Below are 21,473 nucleotides of genomic sequence, written 5' to 3'. Positions count from 1 at the left end.
TTGAGTTATTCGGATTCTTACGGAAAAAAATGGTAAAAACAGGATTGCATACTTTTTGGAATATTTCTGGTGAGTAGGTATTTTTTTTTAATCTTTACCATTTTAGATTTTTCTATTTTATATAATAGTATTATAACACTGTTCGCTTTCACCAATTTGAAAGAATCTAATTCATCAAATATTTAAATTACAACCTATTTTGTTTTGTTTCAGCAGGCATGGGCAACGTTGAGAATATTGTTACGAAACTGGGGTTCGTTTTCAGTTAAAAATGTTGATTAACAATTCCAAACGATCCTTTATTCATACAAAACAATACAATACTAATTCGTCTATTTTCCTATGTCACACTTTTTTTAGAACTGTCTCCTTGACAGTCATGGCAACTTATATTCAATTCGTAACACTGCCCTCCCTCTAAATTTGATCGTCCCGATCAAAAACCATGGTTTCACCATGATACGGCTTCAGTCTTTCCAAATGAACAACCTTCATCTTGGTCCCAGGATTACGTTGCACTCTGTAAACCACGTCGTTGATTCTCTTCTTGATTTTGTACGGTCCTTCCCAAAATGGTGTCAGCTTTGGAGACACACCTCTCTTTCTACGTGGGTTGTACAGCCAAACCTGGTCTCCTTCTTTGAATCCTCCTGAATTAGCTTTAAAATCATAACGAGCTTTCATCCTGGTCACGTCACCACATTCTTGACACCTTCTGCACCAGCTTTCTACATCATCCCTGCATTGGACCCAGTAAAATCTCTGCCTGATTTTGTCCAAGGTTTTGTTGACTCCCAGATGTCCTCCTGATTTTCCCTCATGAAATTCTTTCAAAACTCCACCTTTCTTCTTTCTGGGCAAAACCAATTGGGAAATTGAGGACCTCCCATCAGATGATTCCCATATCCGTTTGAGTAATCCATTTTCTACAACCAGGGAATCCCATTGTGCCCACATTGCCTTGAAGATAGGATCTCTATGTGAAATATTCCTCCAGGAGGGTCTATCAGATCCGTTCTCTTTCCAATGTAGAAAGTCCTTGATGCTTTGGTCGGTTTCTTGGTCCTGTCTCATGTGTTCGGTAGTCCAGTTGTCCAGTTGTCCAGGTATCACTGTCGTTCGTCTTACATCGGCAACTTCTTCATGGCGTTCAGTTCTTCTAATCCTATTGACTTGGATGATCCTGGGGGCTTCGTTATCACTAGCCAGCATGCGCCCCGATATGCTAGCTAATTTAAGTTTTCCTGGTACCTGTTTGAAGACTCTCCAGATGTTTCTGTCCTCGCAGTTGAGTATGATCGTGGCGGTGATCTGGTAGGTGATGACGAGCGAGGTGGTACCCTCACCCTGCAGTCCCTCTTGAAATGTCCGCTCCTCCCACATCTGAAGCAATTTCTTCTTGGTTGGCTGGCGACACTACTATATCTGGATTCCATTTTCTCTAATATTTTGAGCACCTGTGATATACTCCTGCTCAGATTATCTTCCTGAGGCGACTCTTCGATTGATACCGTTCTCATTTTGGGCCTTGCGGAGATATTGAAGGCCGCTTCCACTTCCAATGAGCGAACTAGAGCTTCACTACATCTTTTAAAACTTGTCAATCTCAAAGTCCTCTGTATTTCGATGTCTTTCAAGCCATCAATGAATGTTTGCACCGCCAGTTGTTCTTTGAAACCCTCCGGGGCCTCTGGATAGGCGAGCTGGATCAGACTTTGAACGTCGGCTTCAAATTCCTGCAGGCTCTCATTAGATTTCTGTACTCGTGTTTTAAGCTGTGTCCTAAAGAGTTGTTCCCGATGTTGATTACCATACCTCAACTCTAAAGCCGCGATAAGATCACCATATACTTCATTCAAATTTATTTTAGCAGTCGGTTGGCCATGAAATAATTTTCTCAAGTTTTTGTAACTAGAACGAAGTTAGGTTGGCACTCATGAAATGTCGTTAATGTCATAACGCCGTTGCCACAACTAATATCAATTTTTATTACGAAAATTCGAAAATGCCGAAAGTGATTGAAAAAAGAGACAGGGTTTCAGGAAGTGCTATTCAGAATTCAGGCATAAAGTAAGTCAAGGCGTGTTCTGTGAATTCAGGTTCGCTCATTCAAATAGTTATACCCTGATATTCTAAAATCCACAATACGTCAGACGGTAGCGAACATATTCAAGGTAAGAGAATTTATGTAATGTTTCATCTGAATCTAAACGACTTATATTTCAGCTGGATATTTCCACAATCAGAAAGATTGTGAATGAAGAGTATGACAAAGAATTTCCTCCTATTGGGAGACCCAGAAAAGTGGTGGCATTTCAGAATTTTATGTTTGAGTGAATTAATGCGAAAAGTTAACTACAGGATTTTCGATAAATGTCATCGGAGAATGAGTTCCCTAAAATGGATTTTTCTGTTTTTCATTTGACTTGTCCTATACAATGTAAATGTCTTAAGGTACTAATAAATACCTAAATATTATAATAACATCAATGTATTAAGATGAATAGCCACAAATACGCGCAAGTTGCCCTGTTACTGTTTATTCATGTGAAATTTTTGTTCAAAGGTGAAGTTCCTCTTAACTTGAAACTTCCTTCAATTCCTTTTACTTATATTGATGCAAGATGATTTTTGTTGAAGAATTTAACATTCTTGTAATTATCTGTTAATTCCTTCGAGAGATACCCATTGCCAACCACTGCAGCATATGCATTTCATCTTCGGGTTAATATTTTTGAAATCTACAAATGATGTAAGCCAAAGAAGATAACGAACATTAACTCTCCTCAAGCTAGTGCATATTATGATATTATACTGATCTCTTGTATTTTCCATGCAAATAACTGGATTTGGTATGCCTTCAATCAGTTTGTATAAACTTCAATTATGTTCGTCAGATATTTTCCGAAGAGATTCGACATTGTGATAAAATACGTAATAACAGAAACTTTTACGTAGAACGGGCAACATAGCGTTGATTTAAAACCCAAAAATGTTTTGACCAGCTTCATAACCCCACATTTTCGTACTATACAGAGTGAAATGTGTCAAATTTCCATGGCCAACCGACTGCTAAAATAAAGTTGAATGAAGTATACTTGCGATGTTGGTCATCTGAGATAGTCTGCAGTATTGCAAGTGCAGTTCCTCTCAAAGCCACTATGAGTGCAGTAGCCTTTTCCTGATCGCTCCATCCATTGGCTGCTGCCACCGCTTCGAACTGTTTATGGTACAGGAACCATGGTGATTGACCATCATAAATCGGTGGTTTGAGATAATTCTTTGATGTGGCAACCCTGTTACACTGCTCTTGTATTTTCAGTGATGCGATTTTCTTCTCTAATTCTTCTCGCACCGCACTAACTTCTTGTGTTATTTTTCCCTCCATTCCTTTCACCGTTTTCCAAACTATATCGATCTCTTCCTTTACATCTTCCCGTACCGCACTGATTTCTTCCTTCAGGCATACAATTATTCCTTCGGTTTTCTGGAAAATCTGTTCAAGGAATATTTTTTGTTGTTCTCTTTGTTCTTTCTCCTCTTGTTTTTCTATTTCACGTCGTTCCTCTTCTTTCTGCCGTCGTTCTTCATCTTTCTGTCGACGATCCTCTTCCTCTTGTTTTTCTTTCTGACGACGTTCCTCTTCCTCTTGCTTTTCTCTCAACATTCGACTTTCTTGCTCAGCAAACTGCTGTTTGATCATTTCCATTACAGCCTCCATGTGATCGTTGTTTGTACTCCGTGTATTTACCATCAATTATTCGAAATATTCACTGAAATCCCACTTCTGACACCAACTGTTACGAAACTGGGGTTCGTTTTCAGTTAAAAATGTTGATTAACAATTCCAAACGATCCTTTATTCATACAAAACAATACAATACTAATTCGTCTATTTTCCTATGTCACACTTTTTTTAGACCTGTCTCCTTGACAGTCATGGCAACTTATATTAAATTCGTAACAATATTATGTCGACAATTGATTGTTGACGCTTCAATTACGGTTTCGACGTCTCTAAATGACGTCGACAACGCCGACAATGCTGCATTTTAAGTTAAACGATATTAATATCCAAAAAGTATGGATGTCTTCATGAGTGAGAGGCTTTTTCTTCTTGATTTAAACAGTAATTCTATTAGATTATCCTGAAGAAGAACTCCTGAAGGTTGAAAATTATTAAATAATTTGCCTGTGTTTAATTTTGGAGTATTTTGCGGAATTATAAACTTCACTTCAACTTTCCAACGATTTATTTCGTAAATTAAATTATGTAAAACAATAGCAGATGTACTCTCTGTTCCACTTAATCTCAGAATGAAAATTGACACATATGAAAATATAAAGAGGGAATAACAATAATGAATATGCGCAAATTTCAAATATACCTAAAGGAGCGGTGATCGAACATTCCACCCACTTCATTTTTCGAAGGGAAAATGATACAATCCAATGACACAAATTAATACAATAACAAACTGAGAAGTCTCATTTTCTATTGCCTACCACTTATAGAAGTATTTATAGTCATACAACGAGAAAATAATTTCATACACTAGCACAGCTTAATTATTTGCATCAGATTTAGATAATAGCACTAGTTTATGTAGTTATTGGTCGAATGAATTCAGAAACTGCTGTACGCACATCCACAACTCTTTACAGTTTATCCTAACCAGGAAAAACTTGAATAATTTCGGCTAATGGCCATTTTGCTGGCGGAGTAACATTATCAATCATCAAGACAATATCACCGACTTGAGCTTCAGGTTGATTATTCTTCCATTTATAACGCACCTGTGAGGAATGCAAGTATTCCCTTGACCACCGTTTCAAAAAGTGCTTAAGCATTTGTTGGATCTGTTTCCAGCGAATTAGAGTAGATATATTCTCATTCAAGTAAGAGGGTTCTGGTACTAAAAATGATGAACATCCTATGAGGAAATGAGCGGGAGTAAGTGGTTGTATGTCCTCACCTGAGGGCATGATTGGTTGCTAGTTGAGGCAAGCCTCTACCTTAGTGAGCAAGGTATAAAATTCCTCGAAAGTTAGTTTATGAGCACCAATCACCCTCCTCAAATGATGCTTAGTTCACTGCAGCTTCCCAAATACCACCGAAATGGGGAGCCGCAGAAGGGTTGAAATGCCACTTAGTCCCTTCATTTACTAATTTATTAGTTAGATCGTTTACAAATGGTGATGATCTTTTATAAAGATCTCTTAACTCTCTATCAGCGCCAACGAATGTTGTACCTTGGTCGCTGTACAAATCGGAACAAGAGCCGCGTCTTGAAGTGAATCTTGAACTGCTTTTGTGCTTAGACATACGAAAACAGCTATGTAACATTTCATGAATTTCTGACAACGGCCAGAATATGCTTTTATTAAATATGGACCGGCATAATCAACTCCAAACCTTGCAAAGGGTTTACTCGGCGTTACTCTAAATTTCGGAAGGTTACCCAGTTTCTGATACATTGTATTAGCTCTGTATCTCAAACAAGGGTTACATTTGTTAATAACTCTTTTTACTAACTGCCTACCCCGAATCACCCAATATTCCTGACGTAATTTCGCTAACGTCAGTTTTAAACCGCCGTGCATCGTCCGCAAGTGAGCTCTCTTAGCCAGCAACAAAGATAATTCACAATTTGAAGGCAATATTAATGAATGAATCTCATCAAAATCAAGCATTGAATTCTCTAAGCGACCTCTAAGCAGATTATTTTTAATGAATGGATCCAATTTTGTTAAGGCGTTATTTTTTGATAGACTTCTATTTTTGGAAACAAATTCTTTAGAATAATGAGAATGTTGAACAAGAAATATCCAGGTTAACTCCGATCTTTTAATTTCATCACAGGTTAAATCGACAGAACCAGCCTCGTCGCATTTATTGAACCAATCACTTGAAAAAAGACTGGATTCAATCAACAGTGCTGACTTAACCCGTTTCAATAAATTCGAAATGAAGCGCAAAATGAATGCAGTAACTCGATTCAACTTGGTTATATTCGAATACCTACCAACTATATTCCAAATACCATGTTTCTCTTCTTGTTCCCCACTGTGAACTAAGCAATTCACTTCAACTGCTGGATCAGAAGTAGGATCACTATTGATAGGAATCTGAAATGGCATAAGATTCCCTCAAAAACTTAGGGCCTTCCACCACAATTCAAAATCACATGAATCGCTTGCCTTTAGACCTCTTGAAGCGCAGTCAGCAGGATTAACAGACGATGAAACAGGCCTCCAAATAGCTGATGGCATGACCGTGTGAATCATTGAGCAACGATTCGCGATGAAGGTTGGCCAACGAGACGGATGATCTCGTAGCCAAAATAAGACATCAGTCGAGTCTAACCATAAATTGACAGTACAATCCTCTATGGCAATAGCGTCGCAAACTTTGCGAACCAACTTGACCAGCAAAACAGCAGCACTCAATTCTAACCTAGGAATCGTGAGTAGAGGTTTTGTTTTCGCTTGAAGCAAATGAACATTAACTTGATTATCATAAATAACGCGCAGATAAACAACAGCCCCATAAGCAACCTTCGAAGCATCTGCGAATCCATGAATTTCATAAGATAGGGCTCCAGGCTTGTAGCCCAGCCATCTATCAATCTTCACTTCATTGATGCACCTCAGATCGTTGAAGCATTCAATGAATTGTTTAGCTAAGTCAGAAGGCAACTCTTCGTCCCAATCGAACTTGTTGAACCAAAGTTTCTGAATGGATATTTTGAAATTGATTATGACCGGAGCTATCCAACCCAATGGATCAAACAATTTAGCAATCTTGGATAGAACAAATCTTTTGGTTATGAAAATCTTGTCGTTAATTATAGGAAGCGTTTGAATATAAAAATGGAAATAATCAGCACAGGCATTCCATTTAAGACCTAACACACTGAAGCTTAAACCTGTATCATCCTCGGCATGAGGTACAGACAAATCTTTGAGCAATCTAGCATCATTCGCCACCCATTTATGCAACTCGAAGCCACCCACCTTGCAAATATTAATGAGTTCAATTCAATTTTTTCCAAAGTATAACCACCTGAAGTGGCATCATCCATGTACATTTCCCTTTTCAATATTTCTGCACTTACTCGTCAAAAAACTAGTGAAAAAAGGAGGATGTAGGACCATGGCAACGACCCAGCAGGAAAAGGAATCTGAATTTGGAGAAAAACTTTGCACTACACAGGGAAAATTTAGAGGAAGAGATGGAAATATAAACTCGTCGAGGAATCAGCAGAAAAGAACAGCAAAAATGGAGAAAAATGGGAAAAAGGAAATATACAAGATTGGGACATGGAATGTGAGGGGAATTTCGGGAAAGGAGATGGAGCTTTGCGGTGAATTCGAGAATTCTATGTTGGATATGTTGGTGATAACTGAAACTAAAAAGAAGGGAAATGGAAAGATGGCAATAGATGATAGGTATACATTGGTATGGAGTGGTGTACATCAGGATGAAAGAGCTAGAGGCGGAGTAGGGTTCTTGATGAAAAGCGAGGTGGAAGAAAAGTACCTGAATAAATGGGAAGCAATTAATGAAAGAATAATGGTAGTTGAAATGAGTTATGGGGGGGTGGTGGAGACGATCATAGGTGTTTATGGACCAAATGAAGACGATAAAAAGGAGGAAAAGGATCATTTCTGGAATGAATTAACTTTGGTAGTGGAGGAGGCTAGAGGAACGATCTATATTGCTGGTGACTTCAATGGCAGGGTGGGAAAAAGAAGTAAACAGCAAACAAGATGTATCGGGGAACACGGGGAAGATGTGTTGAATAGTAATGGAAAGCGATTGTTGGAATTTTGCGAGATACACGGATTCATCATAGGGAATACTTTCTTCGAACATAAGGACATACACAAGTACACAAGAGAGGTTAAGTCAAGAGGGGAAAGATCAATAATAGATTACATACTGATAGAGGAGACAAACCGAAGTCAATTAAAAGATGTGAGAGTATACAGGGGGTTCGAAATATCGAGTGATCACTATCTGTTGGTTGCAAAGAGTAAAAGGTTGAATGGAAAATTTTCGGAAATGGGATCGAAGAAGGGGAGAAAGGAAGAGACAATAAAGTACTACAAACTGAGAGAGAAGGAAGTTGCTGATCAATTCAGATATGAAGTGGATAAGAAACTGCTTGAAGAACTAACTGAAGATGCATACGACGACAGAAGCTTGGAAGAATTATGGCAAGCATTCAAGGAAGCGCTCATACAGTCCGCTATTAAAGTGTGTGGTACTAGGAGAATTTCGAGGTATAAGAGACAAACGAATTGGTGGTCTGAAAGTATCAGGATGGAAGTAAAGAAAAAGAAAAAGATCTGGAAAACCTGTCTGCAAGGGAGAAATGCAACAACAATGGAGGAATATAGAGCACAGAGGAAGAAAGTGAAAGAGCTGATACAAGAGGCGAAGCGAAAGAGCTGGGAAGAATTTGGCAATAGATTGGAGCTGGATAGCAGGAAGAACCAAAAATTATTCTATACTGCAATGAAGAGCATGAAAGGAGGAAAAGCGACAGAGTTAACTTTTAATATCAAGGATGAGAAGGGAAATATAATAAGGGATGAAGAAAAAGTTCTACAGAGATGGAAAGAATATTTCGAGGATTTACTGGGAGTGGAAGAAGAAACAGATGATACATTGGTGAACGAGGGAGACATTCAAGAGGAAGAAGAGGCAGAAATAGAGAAAGAGGAATTGATACAGGCACTGAAGAGTATGAAATTGGGTAAATCACCAGGGAGAGATAGAATAAGTGTGGAAATGTTGAGGAGTATGGGTGATAGAGGATTTGAAATACTTTGGAGGATTATTCGAAGAGTTTGGCAGTCTGAAGAAATACCAAAGGAATGGGAAGTAGGGTTACTGGTACCAATATACAAGGGCGGAGACAACAAAGAGTGCAAAAACTACAGGGGAATCACGTTGCTCAGCACAGTAAGGAAGATTTATGAAAAGATATTAGAGAACAGAATTAGAAAGAAGATAGAGAGCAAGTTGTTGAAATCTCAAAGTGGATTTAGGAAGAATCACAGCGTACAAGACCATATTTTCAGTTTGAAAGAATTGATGAGGCGGACTTTGGGAACAGATGGGGTTCTCTACCTGGCTTTTGTAGATATAGAGAAAGCTTTTGACAGGGTGATACGGGAGACAGTGTGGCATGCGTTAAGAAGGAGAGGAGTCAGTGAAAAGATGATCAGCTTGATAAAGAAGTTGTACGAAAATACCGTGAACCAGATTATACTGAAGGGAAGAATTTCAGAGAGTTTCACGACGATAAGAGGACTGAGGCAGGGAGGAGGATTGAGCCCACTATTGTTCATAACCCTTATGGACGATATAATAGAGAAAAGCAGACAAAAAACTAAAAAGGTTACAGTGGGTTTTCATAGAATGGAAAGGGTATGTGTTTCGGAGCTAGTGTTTGCAGATGATGTAGTAATATTGGCTAAAAGTGAAGAAGAATTACAACAGAACTTGAATATCTGGGATGAGGTTATATCGGAGTATGGAATGAAGATGAATAGAGGGAAAACAAAGGTGATGGCGGTGGCAAGACAGGAAAGAAGAATGGAAGTGTATTTGGGAGGACAAAAAATCGAACAGGTAGACAGATATAAATATCTAGGAGTTATTTTTGAACAACACGGGGGACGGGTCAATGAAATCGACAATAGAATAATAAAGACAAACAAACTATACCACGCCATGAGGTCAGGCATTATAAATAAGAGAGAAGTATCAAAGTCAACAAAGCTCAAAGTGTATAAATCGATCTACAGACCAACTTTGACTTATGGATGTGAAACATGGAACCTGAACTTGAGAGAAAAGTCAAGATTGCAGGCTATGGAAATGAAATACTTAAGGAGAGTAATGGGAGTGACTAGAAGAGACAGGATAAGGAATGAATCAATTAGAGAGGATTTGCAAGTGGAATCTTTAGAAGAATTTATTGAGAGGAGACAACTGGAATGGTGGGGACACTTGAATAGAATGGAGGAGGATACAATGACGAGGAGAATTTGGGATTCCAAAGATGTCAGAAAGAGGAGACGGGGAAGACCAGAGAGAAGTTGGGGACAAGTCATTGCGGAGATATTGAATAAGAGGGGAACGAATATTCCGGAAGCTAGACGCATATCATTGGATAGAAAGAAATGGAGGGAATATATTCAGATGTAGAGGCCACACAACACCCTACACCCAATGGGTCAAAATGACTATATATATATATATATTTCTGCACCCAATGGAAAGTTGTGATACTGATCCTCAGCCAATTTTCGAGTAACACGAATTGCCAAATATGGACTACATATTAAACCTTAAGTGACTGTTTCTAGCAACCATACTTTAATCTCTTCTGAAGGATCAAATCGCCATAAAATTGCCTGATAAAATTGATCCTCAGAATGAACTCTGATCTGACGAAACATTTGTTTAACATCAGTAACGAAAACGAGCGGGTTTTTCATCCAGCGAAGTGTCAAACTTGAGAACTCTGGCAGCAAATTAGCACCTGAATTCAAATTATCATTCAAGGATAAACCATTCAAGGCTCTAGCCGAACCATTGAAAACAGTTCTCAACTTCAAGTTATTACCTACATTTTTCAAAACTCCATGATGGGGCAAGAAATATTTAACCTTTACAACTTCATTGAGTTTAACTTCTCTCATATGACCAGATTTCACATAATCTACCATAAAATCAATATATAATCTCCTGAAATCAAAATTACTCTCAAACTTCTTTTCCAGACTGAAAAGCATTCTCCTTGCGAATTCGAAAGAATCAGGAAACTCCAAACCACTCGGATTTTCGGTTTTGAAAGGCAATCGGACCATATATCTACCCAATGAATCTCGTGAATGTGTTGTAAGGAAATGATTCTCAAGTGAAGCTCACTTGGCGTAGGAAGGGTTTCTAGAGAAATTTCTTCTGTGTCCAAAATTTTTTCAATAATTCAATAATGTCCTCATGTTCTGAAACGTGTAGAATCGAAGGTAAACTGAAGTTCATTACAGTGCCTACGTTTCCAGACAATAGCCATCCTAAACTAGTATTAATTGCAATAGGTTCATCAACCTTTCCACGAATGATTGTCCCCTCGAGAATTTCAGCATAAACAGATGCGCCCAATAGTAATTTGATAGAAGTTTGAGTTGAATTGGGATCCGCCAAATTCAAATTTCGAATATGATTATAATCGTTGAGATCAGTATTCAAGCGAGGAGAATATGAAGTTATTTTGGGGAGAACGAAAGCTTTTACCTCAATACCGAACTCAGAATCAAATCTGGGCTTCAACGAAATATGAACCATTTTTCTGCAGGTATAGTTTTCTTAGCACAAATTCCTGTTATCGGAATATAAACTTTTTCATACCTTAGATTCAATCTTTGCAACAAGGACTCAGTTATAAAAGAAGACTGTGAGCCTTGATCGATCAAAGCCCGCACCAAACCTATTTTACCCTTGTCGGAAATTACCTTTACGACAGCAGTTGTCAGCAAAAACGTGTGGGTTACCTTACTAACATTGGCAGACGAATTCGCGGCAAAATGAGCATTTTGTTCTTGGTGTTTTCCCATACAATGTTGGCAGCGTTTTGTTGATTTACATTCCCTAGCATTATGTCGAGATAGACAATTGAAACATCTCTTGTATTTAGCAATTAACTCTTCTCGCTGTGAGGCAGTCTTAGCTTTGTAGGAGTTACAATATAAGAAAAAATGATCAGCACCGCATAGTAAACATTTATTAGAACGATGATTTTCGGAGGGCAAATTAGTTGCTGGCAGAGATGAAAAAGAATTTTTTTGGTTTGGGGTGACAACCTTATGAGAATTTCTATTGTTGGCTTCCTCGAGAGCCTCCAACATGACCAACTGACTTTCTAAAAAAATGCTTAAACATTTGAATGTAGGAGGTTCCGATGAATTATCAAGAGCACTTAAATGTCTTTCCCACTGTTTACGAGTTTCAGAATCCACCAAAGAAATAATGTGGTGAACAAGAAAATCATCCCAATGATCAACAGGTCGACTCAGCAACCTTAAAGCAGATAACGGTGTATTCAAGGAAGAAATCGAACGTTTCAACTCAGAAGATGATTCCTTTTTCATATCCTTAATAGTAAAAATAGCCTGCATGTGCGAACTTACCAATCGCCGTTTGTTTTCATATCTTTCAGTGAGTTTTTTCCAAGCAATATCAAAATTTTCCGCTGTTATGGCAGAAGAACTGATAGTTTGTAACGGTTTCAAATACCGTACTGTATATAAAAGGTTCCTATCATGACTTTCATTCAGAAGGTACAATTTTCCTACTTTCATCCTAGGTCCATCTTTAGGAATTAATTAAAATTAATACAAATATCGCTTAGAAGTTATTTTCGAAAATATCTGTAACAAAACAAAATGAACACAGGTGGCGATCGTCGTCCATCGAATCCTTTATTCTTATCTGATCGTCGAGTAGATAAGGATTTTTCTAGAATTTTCATTCTTCAACCTGTTGTCGACCTGAAAGTTGAAGTTTCGATTTAAGAATTTTCCGTAATACAGTATCAGAGAATACCGAAGTTTTAGAATGTTAAAAACCCTTTTATATTAAAAAGGTGAGTTTCGCCCATGCGGATATTTCGTGTTTTATTTGGAATAATTCGTTATCATTGTTTATAACGTGAATATGACATTTTAGGGCTGTTTTTTTGTCTACGACAAATTTTATTACCGAGGATTTTGCTGCCGAAAGTTTGGATTAGAAGCATCTAAATTCCGTTCGGATACCATAATAGGATATCTGATTGAACTCTTTTCCTGTATCAACCATCACAATATACAGTGCCTCTCGAGTAACCACCTTATAGAAAGAAGTTCCATCAGGCCGTCCAACAGCAAGGCCAGTATAGTCACTACCTCAGTGAACGAATTGATTATTATTTTAAAGGAAGAGTTTGGTGTACGTGTATCTATTGATTAGTTCAAGTACTGGCGAAATTAGCTATCTATCCAATATAAATTTGTAGAGAATATCATAAGTGTAAGAGTACTAACCCCTTTATTTGAGAATTTTGAACAACCTTTTTAGACTATTAAATATTCTCAGATTATATTTTCTTTTTAGTTTACAATATCTCACATATAAATTCATTCTGTCTGTTTCTTGATTTACAGGCAGTGGAACCATTCATATAATATTCCAGATAAATCAAGTGGCGCCCTGTTTAGATAAATCTTTTTGATAAAGGTCATAATTTCCGAAATATATCAAATCCACGACCTAAATGCTCTCTGGCGAAAAGCTGCCGTTCGCATTTTTGCGGCGTAAGATAAATTTTACGTAGCAAGTTCTTGCGGCATCACCTTCTAAACTAGTTTTCAAATGATGAAGTTTAGTAACATTTGAGATATTTGGCTTTTTTTATTACCAGTGATGTAAATAAATCTCTAAATGATTCCCACTGACAGAAATCACCTTTAAACTTGGGTATAGAAATACGTGGTAACCTCTCGAAATCTTCCAAAACACCCTGTGCAACACCCCGTATAGTATTTTGTTTCATTAAAGAATCCAAAAATGTCTTGAACTCTGCCTTGATATCCAAATATATCTCCTGCGTTTCCTCAAAAACTTTATCCAAAATATAACTGGACTCCTTTATCGCATCAGAATTATCATTAATAATTAGGTTACGATTTGCTTCAAACCTAGACCAAGTTTTATCCAAATTATCCGATCTAGTTTTACATTTATTAAGCGTCATCTTTGCAGCACCATCTTTTTTGAAATTACTAAAAGAACGTGCAATTCTTCCTTGCAGTGAAATTTGTTCAGCCAGGAGCTCAGTCATTATAGCCGATAACAATTTTTTCTTAAAGCGAAAAATAAATCAGAGTAAAAATTTAGAAAAGTCTATAAAAAAATTATCTGAGCAATAAACCACTTCAAACGGTTAATTCATTGCATATGAAATCACGCGAAATATGACAATCAATAACTCACGAACAAAAAAGTGATAAGTTCTGAATGAAAAAACAAACAAGCAATGTCACTAATTCAGCGAGCGTCAAACACAAATGAGCAACCAATAGTTCAAGGTAACACCAAACTCGGTGTAAGCAATAATACGAATAAAAATTAATTCGTTTTCTCACAAAATATACCAGAGATCCCTGACCACAACCGTCACTCCTTCGCCGTCGACCATTCCCCGAAGCCGGGCTCGGAAACAGCATGAAATGAAATTCCACCAAGAATTTTCCATCCAGAAATTTCCTCTCCGTCCAGCGAATGCGAAATATGGGAAGGTAAACAAACAGTCGAAGAAGTTGGTTATCTCGATCTCGCCTCTTTTTCTGCGTTGAGTCTGGACTCGGAGTACTTCCAGCGGTAGCGTTGTTGTTAGTGAAGTCCACAATTTCTTCCACAGGAATATAAATTCCTCCAGCGTCCGGTTCGATTGGACCACTATGTTTAATTTTGGAGTATTTTGCGGAATTATAAACTTCACTTCAACTTTCCAACGATTTATTTCGTAAATTAAATTATGTAAAACAATATCAGAAGTACTCTCTGTTCCACTTAATCTCAGAATGAAAATTGACACATATGAAAATATAAAGAGGGATAACAATAATGAATAAGCCCAAATTTCAAATACACCTAAAGAAGCGGGGATCGAACAGGCTGGTACTCAAATTTATTTCTCCCTCATCTGAATGTAGAGATATTTTGTTTTGTTAAACGCAAACAAAACTTAGAATGAGAAAGAGGAATATCATTAAAGAAATTGAAAAATGTTTGTTTAGTGTTCAATATGGAGTCTAGCTAACTGCACTGTTTTAAATTTCAACAGGATAGACCTAAATATATAAAAAATATCAGAAGAACAAACTTTTTCGTGCCAGCTACTAAACAATTTTTTAACAAAGTACCTTGACTGTCGCTAGGATAGAAATGATCAACCTATCATACAAAGTGGCTCAAACCAAAAAACTATCAAATAAACCACTATATATAACACTAAGATAATAATAATAATAATAATAATAATAGTGCCTTTATTCAAAAAAGAAGAAAACCAGACAAAAACATATTTGAGGCGAAGTCTAGCATCTGCTACTCCACTCAACCCCCGACAAAGTACAGAGGAAAACGAAAAATTATATGAAAAGAAAGATAAATATCACAAAAAAGAAAAGAAAAAAGTGTACAAAAATAGAGCGAACTGAAATTGAGTATGTAGAAAAAAAAAACAAAATAATAAAAAAATATTAACTATATTGCAAGTACTGATTCACAAACAGCTTCAACCTCAGTTCCCTCTTCAATGATCCGATAGTTACTCTCTCAAAATCAACTAAAAATTCATTGTGCAGCTTTACTGCATTGAAGGTAAAAGAGCGCTGAAACCTAGCCGAACCAAATCGAGGCAACATAAGCCTCCCCCCATGTCTCACAGCCACATCATGTACATCCCGCCTGAAGACAAGCTTTCGTCTCAAATAGGGAGGAACACCCGTCTCCAAAACTCGATATATCAAAGTCGCCATATGCAGCCTAAAAATATTCTCGACCCTGAGCCATTCCAACCTATTAATACCCCTACTAATACCCCTATCATACTTTCTCAGACCAAGAACATAGCGACAGCATGAATTCTGCAATTTCTGCAACCTATACTTTTCAATGGAATCCAGGCATGGATAAAAAACGGTCAATCCATAACTAAGCTTAGACAGCACTAAGGTTTCGCAGAGATATTTTCTCGATTGGAGGTCCAGAAAATGTCTTTGATGATATAGATATCGAAGAGCCAGGAAAGAACCCCTCAACAGAAACGAGACATGCTCCCTGAACCTCAGCCGGCAATCAAAAATGATCCCAAGGTTTCTGCAGCAGGTGGAGGATGGTATTTTATCATCACCCAGTTTAATGTCAAACTCCGCATTCAGCGTTTTCGGAAAGAAAGGTATAAAAAAAGATTTCTTCACGTTGACCCTCAGGCCATTTCTCCTGCAATATTGCATCATTGCAGATAAATCTTCATTGAACTGCTCAACAGCTGCAGAAATAGAGGATGGAAGGAAGGAGAGACGAACCTGAGTATCATCGCAATAAAAATAGATGACAACAAATTTTACGACTTTGTACATATCTGCTATGTATACTAGAAATAGCAGAGGGCCAAGAATGGAACCCTGAGGCACACCTGAAGTTATTGGGCAGAACTCCGAAAACGCATCACGCAACTTAACGCACTGATATCTACCAAAAAGATAAGACCTAAAAAATCTCAAAGCAGATTCATCAAAACCATAGAAACCCAACTTAGCACAGAGTAACTCATGGTCCAGGGTATCAAACGCTTTTGCGAAATCTAACAGGGCCAGAACTGAAGCATACCCCCCATCCAGAGATCTCAGAATGTCATCAGCAATATTTAAAAGAAGAGTGGTAGTGCTGAAACCCCTTCGAAAACCAGACTGATGCTCAGTAAGAATTTTGCCACGGGTGACAAAGTCATAAATCTGAACAAACAATACCCTCTCGAGAACCTTCGACATAGCTGGCAACACACTAATCGGACGAAAATCGGAAAGATCCTTAGGATCAGCAACCTTGGGCAGAGGATTCACAATAGAGCACTTCCAAACATCCGGATAATATCCAGACTCAATGCAAACATTGATGATATGCGTTATGAAGGGCAAAGTAATACTGAGAGACAATTTAAGCATTCTGGCAGATAAACCATCAACACCCAATGCGTTCGAACGAAGATTGAGCACAACAGATCGAATCTCCTCCACAGTCGCAAGTCTGAACGAGAATTCTGTATCTGGATCAAACCTAGAAGAACCATAATAGTTAGTTGCATCAGGGCAAACATTCGGAGAGCTGAAGACTGAGCGAAAATAATCATTGAATTCCTGAGGGTCAACAAAACATTCAGGCACAGTTACCACAGAATTAGTGTGCAATGATCTAAAAGATTTCCAAAAAAACTTCGAACCCTGGGATCGGGCCCGGGACATGAAACTGAATTTTTCACTTCGCACAGCCGACGTTACAGTGTTGCGCAGACTAGTATAGTACCTATAATCTGCTAAGTTCTTTGTCAGCTTATATCTTGACAAGGCCCTATCTCTCAACCTCATCATTTCTCTCACAGTGGGAGTTATCCAAGGGGCAAACGGTTTAGAAACTCTAGATTCAACGTAAGGTGCATGTTTGTCGAATACTTCGGTCAGACAACGACAAAAAATGGATATCTTTGTATCAACATCATCTACATAGAGAACATCATCTATAGATGAACTGGAAAGGTCTGACAAAAAGTTCTGAAGGTCAAAATTACGAAAATCACGATAACGTATCATCTTTGGGGAATTAATTTTTCTTTTCAAGTTGATCCTACAGAAAACTCCCCTGTGGTCAGACAACGAATGATCAATGACCCCAGAATCAATTACCAGGTCAGGTCTGCTAGAACAAATCACATCCAGCAGTGTCTGAGATGTGGCCGTTATACGTGTTGGCTCATTAATAAACTGTTCAAGACCATAAGATACCACGCAATCAGTAAAATTTGTCTCAACAAGCTGATCTTCGTTTATGTCCCCCGCGATAATTATATGTCCATATCTGGAAGAAACCACCGACAAAAAATCATCCAAATAGCGGATAAAATTTGATGTATTACAATCGGATGTTCGATAAACGGATCCCAGCAGAAGAGTCTCCCTACCCAACCTAAGCTCAATCCAAATATGCTCAACCCCATCAGGTGGAACAAAATCAACCAACACCCTTCTCGACGAAAGTGTGTCCCTGACATAGAAAGCAACTCCACCCCCAACCCGTCCAACACGGTCATCACGCAAGACGTGAAAACCAGAAATGATGACGCTCTCATCGGGAATACTTTGGCTCAGCCAGGTTTCAGTTAAAAAAACCACATCAACATTTTCAGCAGCAATAACATCACAAAATTTATCGAACTTAGCGAAGAGCGAACGAACATTAAAATGTGCCAATTTCAAATATGCACTTGTTCTACTCTGCATAATCGATTCTAGACTTAAGTTTACCTAACTGCGACAGAAAATAGTTACAAACAGAGCTATTAGCGCTGTGACCTATATCGTATGCTGTTTTTAACTTTGAATTAAGAAACTTGCAATTTACACAGCAAAGATCACTCGATTCGCAGCTTTTTATGTCATGAGAACCTGAGCATTTTGGACATACGTCACTGTCGCTTTTACATTCACGCCGGTAATGACCGAACTTCCAGCATTTGATCAGATCATGTAAGTAGGCTCTAAAATTGACAGAAAAATGCTTCTTGATGAATATCATTTCGGCGAACATTCTTTTGTTAGAGAAACACAGTGAAAGCAGATAAACTGCTCCCCGGATGTCGGCGCCGACCAGCCAGCTAAGCTTTAAGAATTATTCCATGTTATTAAGTTGGCGCTAACACAATGGAAGGCAGGTTGAAGCTTGTCGGCGCAGGCTACTAGCTCCGGCTTTTTAGTCGGAATTAAAATTTAATTCTTTCAAGCCGGTTTGACAAGCTGGTTGTATTGTGAGCAAGCGCGCCCTAAGTGAATTCGATTCGTGTAATGATGATTTGAATAATAATTAAATACATGCGAGTTACCTGAAAATAATCACAAATCTTTCTTCATGAAGTATGAACTGTTTGTGTAAATTACATCAATCGTTGGCCAGGCAGTGCCTAAATATATTCAATATATAGGTTGTTCCTGAATTGGAGGTACAAACGGAAAGACGAGATTCCTTCGGCAATTTTAAGAAAAAAAATATGATTAACGTGGGACCGCAAACGATTCATTTTCGAGATAGAGGGTTTTAAAGTAGGAATTTTTTCGAGTTTTTCTCCTATAGAATCTACACTTCACAATATATTCAAATGAAATTTAGCATCAATATTATAATTGATAGTTCACACCATGCCAATTCCGATAGCCAAACTAGATCATATTTTTTCTGGAACACTGTCCCCTGTTTTCACCAGAACTGTTTTTTTTTGGTTAGCCACTGTTAATTTGAAGAAAATATGTTATTATGTTATACTGTCATGAAATATTCATGCAGGATTGTTGAGTATTAAAAATTTATATTGCGTGAAGAAACTTCGCGTTTTGAATAATTATTGTTTACCACCATAAATCGTTTAATACCAATTTATTTTTTTTATTTATATTTAAGAATCTGTAAGCATGTAGACCATTCGAAGTGAGTTGTTAATTTAACAACGTTGCCAAACTTCCTTCTTCGTCTTCCCCTTCTTTTTTTTATATAGAATTCATGAACATAATTTCATTCTGTAACTTCGCTTAACACATATCCTGAATTCATGAAGCATTGGTATCGTCAGTATTTTCATTCATTCAATAGCCGATACATTTTGAATTTAAATAATGATGTCATATTTCCTCTCCAACGAAAGTGAAAACCTAGGATTATACCGGGTGGCCCGCCCCAGACGCGGCGCCCATTTTGAGGGAGTAAATAAAGATTTTTCAGAAATCTTTTCTTGTAGTGTATATAGGGTGTTCAAAAGCCCAATTTAAAATTATTGTCATATACAGGACTATATACAGGGTCTTCGAAAACGGAGATATAGACGAAAGTTACACTTTTTTAAATGTGACACTCTGTATTTGAACTCAAAAATGGAATGGCAAGCTCAAATTATGATGATATTCCTCAGATCACTTTATACTTTAAAAGGACCATTTACGAGATAATGCCGAAAATGGTTTATTAGTTTTGAATTAAAAATTGAAAATTGCTCAGAAACTATCAGGTTTAGATGTAGAAAAATTTTATGAAGGTAGTTTCGAAATTAATTTTTACGTTCAACAAGATATATAAATATGGTGTGCCATTTGAAATAAAAAAGTTTTCAACGATTATTTGTAGTTAATGTTTGATAATTAATTATGATCACTCTGTATATTCCAGAGTTGATATTTTCTTTTATACACTGCGCAAAATAATTAAGGCACATTCTGAAAATCTCAATTTTACTGAAAGTTAACTCTACATTAACTTTATAACCTATTTTTTATGTTCTCTCGGGAAGGTTTTGAACAAAACAAGGCACATTAAATGGAAAAAAAATCAGGATTTCACCGAATCTTATGTGAAAGAAGATAAATGAACAATTTTTAAATATAATATATAATAATAATATTATGAAGAAGCAAATATATTTTGCGAAACGTTGGCACTTAGCTATGGTTTGTTAATCAACCCACTAATTCCTAGTTCCCGTTAACCAACAGTAGTAGACTATAATTGTCATCTTCCAGTTCAAATGTAAAATCGATGTTATTCATATGAATAATAGAATTATCCACGTCCTTCTCCAGCAAAGTAATCTCCAGTTCAATTTATTCATTACCTACTTCACTGAGGATATAATTCATAGCCAAATTCTCTAAAACAGGAGAACACAGAGAACCCATTTGACGAATATCTATTTGTATTAAAAATAACGATCTGAAAAACTTACAAAGCTAGACTTGAAACAAAACTCCACCAATTCGATGAAAAATTCGAAATCAACAATGATGCATGAGCCCTGAATAATGTGCCAATTCTACTCCATCAATCTTTTAACAAGTCGTTTACTTATATACGTGAGGGGACATCAACAGATACCAAATCTAGTACTACAATGTCTCTCAGTCTATCCAACAACTGTAAAGAATTCTTGATACTGAATGTGAAATTAGGAGAAAGATCACTCACAATATCACTAACAGAGACCAGGGATCCAACAAATGAAGTTATAAGGTAAGCGTCCATTGGAGACGGGCCGGGCCGCAACGTGGCGGTGAGCATTATTGCGTACTGCGTCCACTGAAGAACGTTGGACGGGTCACATCGACGGATTTTTGCTACCAGTTGTGGCTGGGACAATCCTATTTTCATAAATAATCCGTCAATGCGTTGCTCTTGTCCCGCGTCTACTGGGCCGGGTCGGGTCGCATCGCAACGGATAAATCCGCCTGCTAACATTTGAATTGAACTGCGTCCACTAGAGCCGCATCGGGACGGGTCGCAACGGAATCCGTCAACGGATTGCCCGGCGAGCGTATTTCTCCGTCGATGCGATGCTCTCACGCCCGTACCGTCCCAGTAGACGCGGGACAAGAGCAACGCATTGACGGATTATTTATGAAAATAGGATTGTCCCAGCCACAACTGGTAGCAAAAATCCGTCGATGTAACCCGTCCAACGTTCTTCAGTGGACGCAGTACGCAATAATGCTCACCGCCACGTTGCGGCCCGGGCCGTCTCCAATGGACGCTTACCTATAGGATGCTGATTACCACCCGTCTTGTGAATCTCACCCAATCCATACAGTTTATTAGATAC

The 21,473-nt window shown here is 37.8% G+C and overlaps 1 protein-coding gene and 1 long non-coding RNA gene across 3 annotated transcripts in view; one reads left to right on the top strand and one right to left on the bottom strand.

Moving 5' to 3' along the window:
* LOC123306524 (thrombospondin type-1 domain-containing protein 4-like) overlaps positions 1-21,473 on the bottom strand; it is a 728,470-nt gene that overhangs the window by 564,016 nt on the left and 142,981 nt on the right. The window lies entirely within an intron of this gene.
* Positions 12,575-13,160, top strand: LOC123306532. Its single transcript, XR_006536924.1, has 2 exons — positions 12,575-12,665; positions 12,749-13,160. It is a non-coding gene; the product is annotated as an uncharacterized LOC123306532 (long non-coding RNA).

The sequence above is a fragment of the Coccinella septempunctata genome, chromosome 2 (assembly GCF_907165205.1).
Source record: "Coccinella septempunctata chromosome 2, icCocSept1.1, whole genome shotgun sequence".
NCBI lineage: Eukaryota > Metazoa > Arthropoda > Insecta > Coleoptera > Coccinellidae > Coccinella > Coccinella septempunctata.
Note: the sequence above shows the minus strand (reverse complement) of the source record. Positions and strands in the feature narration are given on the sequence as shown.